This window comes from Elgaria multicarinata, chromosome 1 (assembly GCF_023053635.1).
Source record: "Elgaria multicarinata webbii isolate HBS135686 ecotype San Diego chromosome 1, rElgMul1.1.pri, whole genome shotgun sequence".
NCBI classification, from domain to species: Eukaryota; Metazoa; Chordata; class Lepidosauria; order Squamata; family Anguidae; genus Elgaria; species Elgaria multicarinata.
The window spans coordinates 136510397-136522983 of record NC_086171.1 but is presented as its reverse complement, the minus strand read 5'-3'; positions in this window follow the sequence as shown (position 1 = coordinate 136522983).

Below are 12587 nucleotides of genomic sequence, written 5' to 3'. Positions count from 1 at the left end.
TCACAGGGATGTGATTTCGCCAGCTATTAGCACTGGTGACCACGGATAGCAGGTGGCCATAAGTGCACGTTTGGCTGTAATGCAGATCCCTCATTATTAAATATTAACTACCTAATTATGGCAAACAACAGTTTGATAACTATCTTCTGGAAAAAGGCATTTATAAGCAACCTTTAGATTTTATATGTACAAGGAACTTCTTCAGGCACCTCCACAGGCCAATTCAATGGCAAAATCCCACGGAACTGAAATTCCTTGAGTCTAAGGGGAATTTGAAAGCCACAGAATTGTGCCCCGATGGCAGGAGGATTGGACTCTTCTGTTCCTCGGAATCGGTTGTCACTGGAGGTAAAAACTAAAGAGCCATTTCATGTACAAAGTTGCGATTGGTTTTGCTCTTCAGCTGTGACATAGCACAGGGAACTTGTGTATCATTTTACTTTGCACATTACAATAGAAAAGTGAGTTCCAATCATAGTTTCAGGGAATGCTTTGCATTATCAACTCCCGTTCCCTGTAAGCAACTGCTTGGTTTACAAGGAAGCATGGAACTCCAGCTCTTTGCAGAGACTCTCTGGTGCGTGTTTTAACATGCACAGTTAGTTCATGCAGGGCATGAGTCAGACATGATGAGCTTGACCTGCTGTCCCACATGGTGTGTGTGTGTAAGCTAACAGTCTTTTGACTGTGCATGGTACTGCACTGATAGTGGTGGATCAGGAAGCTTATCTGTCAGTAATGACCTTCTCAGGGTGGAATCCTTGATAACCTTCTGAAGGACTTCAGGGATTGCACTATTGCTTCAGTGTCAAGTTCATTCCAAGTTGCACAACTCAGCAGATTGGAGTTGCAAAGACTCTTACCATACACATATGAATACAGTTTTGAGCTCCTGTTGAGTTCCCCCAATGACTTGGCTACTACACTGAATGCAAGGCTTCCAATTAATGTCAGAAATTATTTTCACACACCCATCAGTTATGCAGCTGATTCGTTGGGGCACTTGGCTACAATCTGTGACTAAGAAATATCATTTTTTAGTTAAAATGTTTGCTTTTTTAAAAAAAAATAGATATTGCGAATGAGTCATGTCAGCTGAAAAATTTGCTCAAGGTTATGAAGAAATCAGAGGTAGCCAGCTGCTACTAATCTAATGGCACTGGTGCATTCCTGGAACTTCTGATTATGGACATAAGCTGGGGATTGATGGATTGATTGATTGATTGATTGATTGATTGATTGATTCCCACTTCTTTAGTGGAATCCCCAAAGTGATTCACATTATTTATAGAATGCAACAGATTATTCATTTCACACACACACACAAAATCAGACTTCCAACATAATAGGAACAAGAAGTTCTTCTGAATATGATAGAGGAGAACAGCAGTAGAGGCAAATCTGAGCTGATCCAGGAGCACACATGTAATATTGTCTCCTTGTTCTCTCCTCTTTCTGGTTCTCTCTACAAGGCCAGTTGGTATTATATGACTGCTATGGTGTGGGAGAAGTAGGGATGTGCAAATCTGTCCATTTCAGCTTTGCTCAGTTTCTCATTTTCCTGACCACAAGTTTGATTCAGCCCATTTGATTCACCTCCTGTGAATTCAGCCAAAAAGCATCAAAACCAAAACCCATACACAATGTCATCCAAATTCCTTCTAATACACATATTTTTATTTGCATATTTCCTTGTGTGCACACATTTTGCAAGCAACGTTTCCCTAATGCAATGTGGCTATGTACATACTTTTCCCTAACATATTCTAATTTGTACACACTTTTCTTTAATATTCATATTGATTGAGTTGTGAACTGCATCACAAAACCCTGATAAGTGTGGATTTGAAGTACATTCCAGTTGGCATCTAGGTACTGGAACTTAAATTCGGTAAGTTTCTTTAAAAGTTTAGACTGAACACACGCAGGGACTGTACAGACTAAACAGACAGTCCAACTGCAGAATGAGCAGGCTTGTGATAATGTCTTCTTCGCCTGCCTCCCACCTTCTCCTTGCTCTTTTTCAGAGGGCAGTTGATGATCTTACCTGGTAACAAGGGGCAGGGGGAGGCAATAGACCTGATAATTCAGGGAACATGCTGTATATGATCTGCCTATTCTCTTTAGAACATTCGTGAATTCTCCATGTATGAAATGAATCCACAAAACATCTCCCTCTTTTAAAAAGCTTCAGATTCCACCAGAAAGCATTGAGCTCTCACCTAGCACTGTGTTCAACATTGGGTTATTTCTCCCCTTATGCTTTTCATACCCTTGCATGTGAATGAAATTCTAACTATTCCATTGACTAGACAAATCTATCCACTGTTCAGCATGTTGAGCTACTTTCTGCCTTTTCTTAGAACCCAGTATCACATCGCATCATTGCATAATTCAGGAACGTATGGCAAAGATATAACACAAGTGTGTGGACAAGACTACTAAATAAAGTCTAACAAGCCATCTGCTTCGTGACACGCACTTTCATAAATGTCATGAAACTTTATGCTTCCATAAAACAGAGCAATGGAGGCGGGGACACCTCTTCCATTATTGCACTGCAAAGGGCAAATGCTCTCTTCTTCTTTTTCCCTTTTTGCTTCTTGAATCCACAGACACCAAGAAAAATAAACACAGAGAGAAAAATATTGCAGAGGGACCGAGCCTGCGAAATGCACTAAAATGAAAAGGCAATGCTATCGTTGTGGCTTGCAACATTCTCTTTGTACAAACATATGATGGCTGCCAGCTCTAAATGGTAAGGTCCTCAGTGTGGAGACAGACATCATGTGGACCCGTTCCTTAAAAATATATATATACTGTATCATGCTTTATGTGTCTGCAGGCATTTTTATCTTTTGGTTTACAGTGTTAATTAATTAAGCCTGTGGGGAAAATATTATATATTATTTTAATGCTCATTTTGCAAATCAGAAAGATGATGCTGAATAAATGGAAGTGGCAGGTGTGAGAGCCAGGTGTGGTTCTACCTAGTAGGAAGATATGCGTAATCCCATGGCTTCTGTTTTATCAAAATTGATAGGGTATAATGGGAGTTAATTGGATGAGATCCTGAAGCATTCGACTTTGATCATTCCCAAAGCACTGTTGGTAGGAAATAATATTTTTATCTGACAACACTTAAAAAGATCCCAAGATACATTCACAGACACACATAGATACACACAAATACCCATAAGCATTCACATCAAACCCTTTCCTTCCTAGTTCAGCAAGGTGAACAACTAAGACCTAGTCAGGTGATAAGATGAAAACAGGCACTGCAACTGAGCCCTGGATGTTTTAATTTCAAGGAGCACAAGAAGCAATATTGAAAGACTGTGACTTTGAGCATGTGCAGAGTGCTTTCCCACTCTACTGAGTGGGCACAGCCTACACACACACACTGTTGGCATTATGGGGGATATGGATGTGTGAATCAGCAAAACTCAAACTCGTCAAGGTTTTCTGAATTCCACTTTCAACCATGTTCCCACTCAAGTTCATATCAGATTGAAGTTTTGTTTTCACATGTAAAGTCATATGTATTTTTGTGTACATTTTTCCAAATGCGCACACCCATTGTGTGTATTTTTTGACATGTGTGCATTTTTCTCCCATTCATCAAAGTGTGTTTCTGTGCATATTTCAAAAGTACATATTTTAATGTACATTTTCAAATGTATGCATTTTATTATTGCATAATTTTTGTTCCACAAATCACATCACATGCTTGGAAATGTATGGGCATGGATCACAGATTGCATTTTGGTCCTTGTTTGGTTTCAGGAGGTGTGAACGCAGTAAATTCTGGTCAAAAATGAACCAGGTTTTATCCTGGTTGTGCTTTTTATATTGTATTTTGTATTTGTGTTTTTAGATGGTTGGTTGTTTTGATGCTCTTCATGGTTTTAATTTTTGTGAACCACCCAAAGAGCTTCAGCTATTGGGCGTATAAAAAATGTAAATAATAATAATATAATGAATTTCTCATACATCTCTATAATTCTAAGCAGGCTTTTTAGCCCCAGCATCACCCTTTTTAGAAACCGACCACTAGGTCAAAGCACTTACGATCCCAGAGAGTACGACTTATCCAAACAACATGGCCCATGCAGATTTAATAAGATACAACATACCCTTCAGACATCCACTCTATTTCAAAGGGAGGAATGCATCCTACGTACAGGACTGTGTGTGTTCCACATTTGGTGCAGAGCAAGAAATATGCTCGTGGCACAACAAGCAGCACCATTCTGACAATGTCAGCTTCTAAAAAATAATAATACAGGTTTGTTTTCATAATTAGAAAAAGGGAGGTTTTGAAAACATACGAACATCTGTAGAAGCCTCAAAAACAAACCGAGCCTGTGGACAGGATTGTTCATGTAGATGGAACTTCTGTTCTCTGCCTCTGAGCCTTAGCTCCTGGGCCAGCCTCTGCTTTTCCTAGTCCATTGCCACACCCGTCTTTACCAACACATTCTGTATAGTTATTATGTGCATGCCTTCTGCAGGTGTAGTCTAGTGGCAGGACTGTGAGCTGTAAACCAGGATGTGATAGGTTCAAGCTTCACCTCCACCATAAACTCACTTAATTGCATAGCCAAGCTGCCATCTTTTAGCCTGAGCCTTCACACCTGCAATACAGAGATGCTAATGTTTGCCTATGTTATAGGGTTGTTGTAAAACATTACTGCTATAATGCACTGAACACTCGAAAAAGTGCTAAAGAGAAACTGTGAGAGAGAGACCAATGCATAATAGGCAGAGGTCCACAAATTGTGGCTCGGTATAGCAGCCAACCATTGTTTTCTACTAATCCAGTTCGACCATAGTATTGCACAATACTATTTGTATTTTGTGGGGGGGAAATGAAAAAAACTGATATGGAAACTTATGAACTTATATAAACTCAGGTTTTGTGGGGGTTAATGAACACAATACATTTTTTAATTTCATTTTTTAAAGTTATGTAAATCGGAAGCGCTCTGTTGTATCAGATCAAAGGCCTGTAGAGTGTTCTGTTTGCACAGTGGCTGACTCAATGCCCATGGGAAGCCTACAACAGTACATGAATTCAATACAACTCCACCTCATGTTCCCTAACAATAGATGTTCATAGGCATGTTGCCTTTGACACCAAACTAGTATCCATTGCTAGCCATATCCTCCATAAATGCGTCTAATCGTCTTTTAAAGCCGTGCACGTCAGGGGCCATTGCTACATCTTGTTGTAATGAATTCCATAGTTTAACTATGCACTGTGTGAAGAAGTATGTCTTGAATCCCCCACTATTCAGATTCATTGGATGAACCCAGGTGATAGTATTACAGGAGATGGGAAATGTCTTCCTATGTGCCATACATAATGTTATACACCTCATAATTTTATACACCTTCCTCACTTTTTTCTAAGCAAAAAATCCCAAAAGGTATTACATTTGCTCATAAGGGAGTTGCTCCAACCACTTGATCATTTTGGTCCATATTTGGCCCACTCCTTTTCCGAGAAACAAGCCTGTTCCTGTCTTCCATGGTCCTTAGCCCATGTAAAAAGTCTACACATTATTATTAGCAGCAGCATGCAGTACGTTATAATAAATTTGACCCCACATTCAGAAGCTTTCACTATTGTATTCATGATGGGTGGAACATCTTTCAGGTGAACTGTAACACACCACAGCCATCAGTCATCATCTACATCTACATCATCATCATCATCATCGAATGTTATTTTTAATGTATGTTCTTGTATTTCTAATGCCCCTCCTCCTTTGGATGTGCACAGAAGATGAAGGAGGTGAGAGCAGACATCACATGGGAAACATCTCCTGGGTGGTTTGTAATGTTCAAATCCCAGCTCCTAAGACTCAGCGCACTGAATCAGCAATAATGAGTGAAACTATTGGAACTCATTAAAGAACTTCCTAATCAGTCTGTTAATTGAGGCTATCAGCTTCCCATTATACCAAGACAAATTAAGCAGGTTAAAATGGTTTTCAAAAAACATCTGCTGAAGCAAGTCAAAATTAATGATAAATAAAATTGAGTTCCCTTTGTGGTTGATTCCCCACCCCCATCCATCTGCACCTATAAAAAGGCTATCAAGAGAAGCCATTCATTACTTGTCAGTTCCGAACAGCTTTAGAGTTTAGCCCTCCTAAAATATCTCCTCAACAACCTTTTAATCAAAGACAAACAGTACTGTACTGCTCAACCACGAAGCACAGCTTCCTCAAGGGAGCCAGCATGCTGCAGTGGACAGAGAGTTGCATTTGGACTGGGGAGAGATGGATTGAAACCCAGCTTTGCCCAATGCCCTTTGGCCAGCCATCTTCTCTCGGCCTAACCTACCTGACAGGGTCAGCCCCCACGTATGCCATCCCAAGAGCTTTGTAGGAAAGCTGTGATACAAATGCGATAAATCAAAATGATGATTACCACTCACATGAAACAAGTGTTGCACAAGCCCAAGCAAAACCAAGCCAGTCCCTGTGAAGAATCAGATCTAGTGACTGGCTTCATTATCTAATCCCAGGGATATATTGCTCTGGTCCTCTAGCAGTGCACTTGCATATAATGTTTACTCAAATATAAGTCCCACTAACATCAATGGGATTTACTCCTTGGTAAATGGGGTTTGGATTGCAGCCTAAACTGAAGACTGAGAAGAAAGCTCATCTCTCCTATGGTTAATGAAATAAAAGCACAAATGTATGTTTGAAATATTCATCTATATAACCTTTTAGAAGGGAACCCAACCTATTGTACCAGAGTAGGAGAGACTAATAGAATGAGACTGTACTTGGTTCATTCATTTGAAAATGATTTTTGCTACCTCAGATGTCTCTGCATAAAAAGACGTGAAGAAAACCTGTGGCCCTTGAGATGCTGTTGGACTTCAATTCCCATCAGCTTGAGCTAGCATGGGCAATATTCAGGGATGACTGGAATTGTAGTCCAACAAGGGGTGGACGGCTGCAGGTCTTTGACCTCAGATGTAGAACATCTGGAAATCGTTCATGCTGTATTAAATATTGGGCCTGTTCAGAAGGCATCTTAAGGCTTTTGGTTAAGCAGCAGGGTTTAAGGTGTCTTGTGCAATACGTTTTGCTAAATCCTGCTCACTCACTAACCACAGTCGGACCATCTACAGCAGGGTTAGCAGTTCTAACTGTGGCTTAAAGTGTTGTGTGTGATAGCATGGCTTGTGGTTAGTGCTAACCCCAGAGAACCACAGTTTTACTAACCACAGTCCCTGAAGTGTCATCTGAACAGGCCCAGAATAAAACCAGAAAAGTTATTTGAGAGAGGGGGGGCGGCGGGGAGGAGTAGTTCTTTTTCTTAACTGCACTTTTGTGACATAACATGATGTAAGTGGTTCTTCTCCTCAGTCTGTCCCAAACAGAGAAAAATGGCAGGCAAAATTCTGCAGATGCCTTGACAACCTGAGATAACCTGCAATGCCCTTGCTGATTGAGCAACAGAAATGTTGGGCTTTTCATCAGCCGCAGGCAGATTTCTTTTCTGAAATGATTTTTTTGGAAGGAGAACCCCAACCCCAACCCATCAAATTACACACACAGAGGAAATGGGAGCAATCCTCCTCTTCCCCCCCCCCCTCCATCCAAGCCATAGCACTGATGCGAAAACTACAAGAACAAAATGTACCATATCATCTGGGAAGATTTCCAGATTCATTCTGAAATGAGAGATATGCTCAGCACAGCATGAACTCAGGAAGGTACTTCTCTGTCACTTTGCCACCAGTCTCACTAGATAGAGCATGGAGGGCACTTTGTTTGCTGGATGGTGAGCCGGTAGAAAACAATCCCCCCCCCAAAAAAAAACTGGCTATCATCAGCCTTCTCAGTAAATGAGAGTCTCAGTGACACTGATAGACATGCCATTGCAGAGCTATTTCCCCCTTTAAAACTGCTGCAGAGTGTTTTGCCTGTATTATCTGGCTGACAACAAATGGCCCTGAGAATTTAGCTGCTCCATTGAATGTGTTTTTCCACTTAGGATGTTGTTTCAAGAATTTCCATTGCTGCTGCTGCTGCTGCTGCAATTGCACTAGTTTCCCTTTCACAGCTTTTGGTAGCCTCGGGTTCAGCGGCAGCCTTAGTGTCATTGGCAGGAAGTCTCAGTCCTTGGTGGTTGGCCAAAGCTGCTGCAGTTGCCTTTGGAGACAAGTTAGAAGCAGACAGATCATCACAGCTGTTTAAGCAGAGTTTTTGCAAAGAGGCAATTCCCTCAGGTTTTTCTCACTGCTTATTGCTAATGGAGTCTCTGGAAAACTCAAGGTTGTAAGAAATGTTCTGTACAAACTAAGTCTTGGGATGTCCAGGTTTTCCATGTGTTGTGCATAAAATAAAATTTATTTCATAGATAGATAGATAGATAGATAGATAGATAGATAGATAGATGATAGATGATACTGTTCAATCTCTTAAGATGAAATCTCGCTAATCAACTCAGCAAATAATCAATAAATGTTTTGGGGGTCAGTCTTCAAAAGCATTTCAAAAGAAAGCAGTGATAGCTCACACCATGACCCAAGGTCTAAATTTGGCAATTCAGTACACTTATACTATATCTGTCAGGGTTGATCCATTCCATTCTTCTAAAAGGGGAATTCGTATGGGAGACAGACGTGATTAGTCCCAAAGCAAAGTCTGGAGGATGCCCTTGGCAATTTCGCCTTGACTGCAATTCCAGCAGGGTCTCAAAGCCAAGTCTGAAGGCAGGAGGGCTTCTGCTCACATTGCATTGAGACTAGTCAGTTTCAGGCCCACATGCAATATCTCCCTCTGTCCCTCCCTCCCTCTTTGCAGGCTAAGCTCTGCTGTTAGAGTCACAACTAGGAACGGGTGACAATTTTGTTTCAGTTCCATTTTTGATAAGAATTTACCAAAATTTCCAAAATTCTCCATATTTGGGAGAAAAAGAACTTGAGATTTATTTATTTTAAAAAAATGCGGGAGAAACTGAAACTTACAAATTCAACCATCCAGGCCCTGGGCATTGAGTGATTAGCTCTGGAAAATCTGGGTTTGAATCCCTGCACATTCAACCATCTTTGTGGTGCTGAATCAGCACTGCCACCTCTTCTTTTCTTTTTTTCCATCTAGGACCTTATCTTTATCAGCTCCATGGCAGGCAAGTCCTGTCCATGCTGGCAATAGGTGTACCTATTGACTTTGACTGGTACAGATGGGTTCATTTCAGATCATTTTTGATAGGAATTTACCATAGTTCTCAATATTCATACTTGGGAGAAAAATAACTTGCTATTTAAAAAAAAATGCCAACGTGGAAGAAAGAAAAACTGACAGATTCAGCCATTCGTTGTCACAGCAGACAGGTTTTGTGGAACTGGTGACATGTGATTTATCATCAATGTTGTCACAGAACCAATCTTTTGTTTTTGAGTGCTGGGAAAATATGATATCCACATAAAAGAGAAGTACTTCCTTGAGGGCAGCTCTCTGTGCACTTGCTGTTCCTGATGCCAATGGACAGACCTTTGAATTTACCACAAAGTGTCAGCTTGCTTCCTCAGTTCACTTTGCCAGCTATTGGCTGAATTCTAGCTGTTCAAAGGTTACATTGTTAACCACAAAGGGAGTAGTGGGCATGTTGGGGAAAGTGAACGGGGTTCCATTGATGTGTCTATCTATGCTGCTTTGGAAGACCTAATTAGAAGTTCAGAAACAATGAAATACCCAATTTTTCAACCATGAATCATCCGTTGCCAGGGCTAGTCTCTGGAGGGTCATTTTCACAGTAAATTAATCTTTCTAATGTCAGGCTCAAATTTATCAGCAGTGACATGCATGGCCACTGTGTTAGCGGGAGCAGCAGCAACAGTTCCACCGCAGCAAGGTGTGGCGCTGACACTGATGTTATCGAATCCGACACTGTATAAAATTGGTTTAAAATTAAAATAACTCTCATGACAAGCAAAAATTGGGGCTGGGAGTGGGGAGGAAGACTCCTGATCCAAACATAAGACTATCAGTAAGTTACAAGTTTGGTGGATTATTTCCAGAAAGTGGCAAAAGAATGACTCTAATGAATGTTGCCAATGTATGTTTGGAGAAGGCATACACATGGGGAGTTGGTTGCCTGTCATGTTATTATCGTCTGGTGGTACTGGATATATAAAAGGCAAAATAAGAGAACTTGAAGCAATGCTGTGGCGTCCGTGCACCACTACCGATTGCTGCTTGACATGTACCTAAAAAGCAGCTGCCTGGCTTCTGTGCCTTGATCACACTTACAGATTTCTTTATGGTGCATCATCCCTTCCCACAGAGGACACATTGTTTTACTTTTTCCAGTGGAGGTTGGTGGCTCTGGGGCAGTGAATCCATTCTGGGTTTCAGTCAGAACCAGCCAGAACTCTAAAGGAGCTATCCAAGATGCAAAGCTGACTGGTTCTGACTGAAACCTGGAGTGGATTCACTTCCCCCCCTGACCTCAGAGCCCTTTGCTTTTTCTTATAAGGGAAACCTCCTATTCACTTCTATAGAAGAAAGCAATGATGACTGACATCGGAGCCATCGGCCTTCACTGCTTTCTTCTATAGAAGTGAACGGGAGGTTTCCTTTATGAGAAAAAGCAAAGAGATGCATTTGTGGACATTGCTGACACATTGCTCCCCTGACACAGGGCAACTGACGTCTGGTGACAGAGACCTCTGGAGGGAGGCAATATAACTGGATGCCACAACACAGGCTCTGAACACCAGACCCGGCCGAGGCTACTCCCTGCTCAAGCCAAGCACCACCGCTTGATACGCCTGAGGCAAGGGATAAGAACCACCTTCCTCCAAACCATGCGGAGAAAGGGGTTTAAAATGGAGAAGGATTTTAATATATATAATAATGCGCTGTGAGTTATATCTGCTGAGGTGAATGATTGTCAGAGTGGGTGTTAAATGTATAAACTTAAGATGATAAATGCCAAACAGACACGTGGGCTTTTTTGTGGTAATTTTAAAACAAACAATCAAAATTTATTTTTAAAAGTTCACAAGCTTTGCTTCAACTAACAACATTTAAAAACCTTTTTGAAACCTTTCATACAATCCTGTCACTCATTCACATACGCGCTTTCCTTTTTCTCACACAATCACTCTTGAACTTTCTTTATTATCAGTATTGATTGATATACCTCAGCTACATGCACACCACACTCTAAAGACACTACTCACTACACTGACCCTCAAATTTCCCAGAACTTAAGTACCCTAAACACAGAGAGCACTACAGACTCTAAGAGTACCTAACAAGTCCCCCTGAAAAGTTCTCTCAATCCCCTCAGTCATTCCCTTATATATCGCTCCTCCCCCCTCCCAAGACATTCTAACTCCGCCCACTCAGGCCAACATTCTAAAAACCACAGACTTACAAACTGCAGACATACATTTGGAATTGACTTGTGGGGTGTAACACCACACTGGACATAAACCAAGGGAATCTCATCTCGTGGTTGATTGCATAGGTTTGCTTCAGATGAAACGGAAGGGAGCAGTATGCAGTGTTTTCTGTTTGCACAGATCACAACATTATGATTGATGCACAGATTTGGATTAATACCACTCTCCCATTCTGGGTTTAGCCATTCAAATGCAAGTGGGAATAATGAAAGCTGGGCATACTTTACACTTGGCACAGAATGAATGAGCTGTAGCTTCAGCTTTGTGGCCTAATCCTGCAGACATAAAAACCAACCAGGGGTGGGGGGGAACGCCTCTATTGCTTACAAAAGGTTCAGTGAAAGGCTTTCTACTACATATATGAAATCACTCACACAGTCAGTAATAGCACCACATTGGGAAATGATAATGATCCATTCTGCAGCGACTCGGTCAGTGCCTGTACAGCTTTGCCCCATGTGTTCATAGAAGCATAAAGTGCACGCGGGATTCAACAGATTGACACGTCTTTCTGAGGTAAACTACAGGGAGCATGTAACCAAGCATGCTGATCCACCTGTGAAGCCATGTCTTTGGAATTTAGCTCTGGTTATTCATGGCACATTAGCAAGCTTATCACTGTGACATTAGGGCTACAAGAGTGCATGATAAAGACTGATGGTTCATGAAAGCAGTGGAGGAAAGTTACCGTCATTCTGCCTGATATTGGTGATATGCCCAGGCACATTCTTTTAAAAATGAAGAGGGGTTTGAGAGCTGTTGCTAATGGATCTAATCTATCTATTCACATACACAAACACACACAGTTTTGAGAGATCGTGCACCAACCCGTGATTGCCATTGTGTCTTTACAAAAGTCAAAGGATGGAACATAGCAGGGTGCAAAAAGTGCAGCCTGTGAACAACAGGCAACCCCCTCCCCTGCCCCAGCAAACCTTGTCTGATGTCTATCCCCATCCTACCCCAGCATCTGCTGCTGTTGCTGAAAAAGCGGGGTGTGGGGAGAAATCCTTTAGAATTTGCTCTATGGTTCCTGCCGTAGTGAATAAGTATGTGAGTAGCGGTAGTTTATGGGTGGGAGCATAGCGTGACCCCAGGACTTAACAAATTACCCCCCCAAGAGAATGCAGCCTAAATT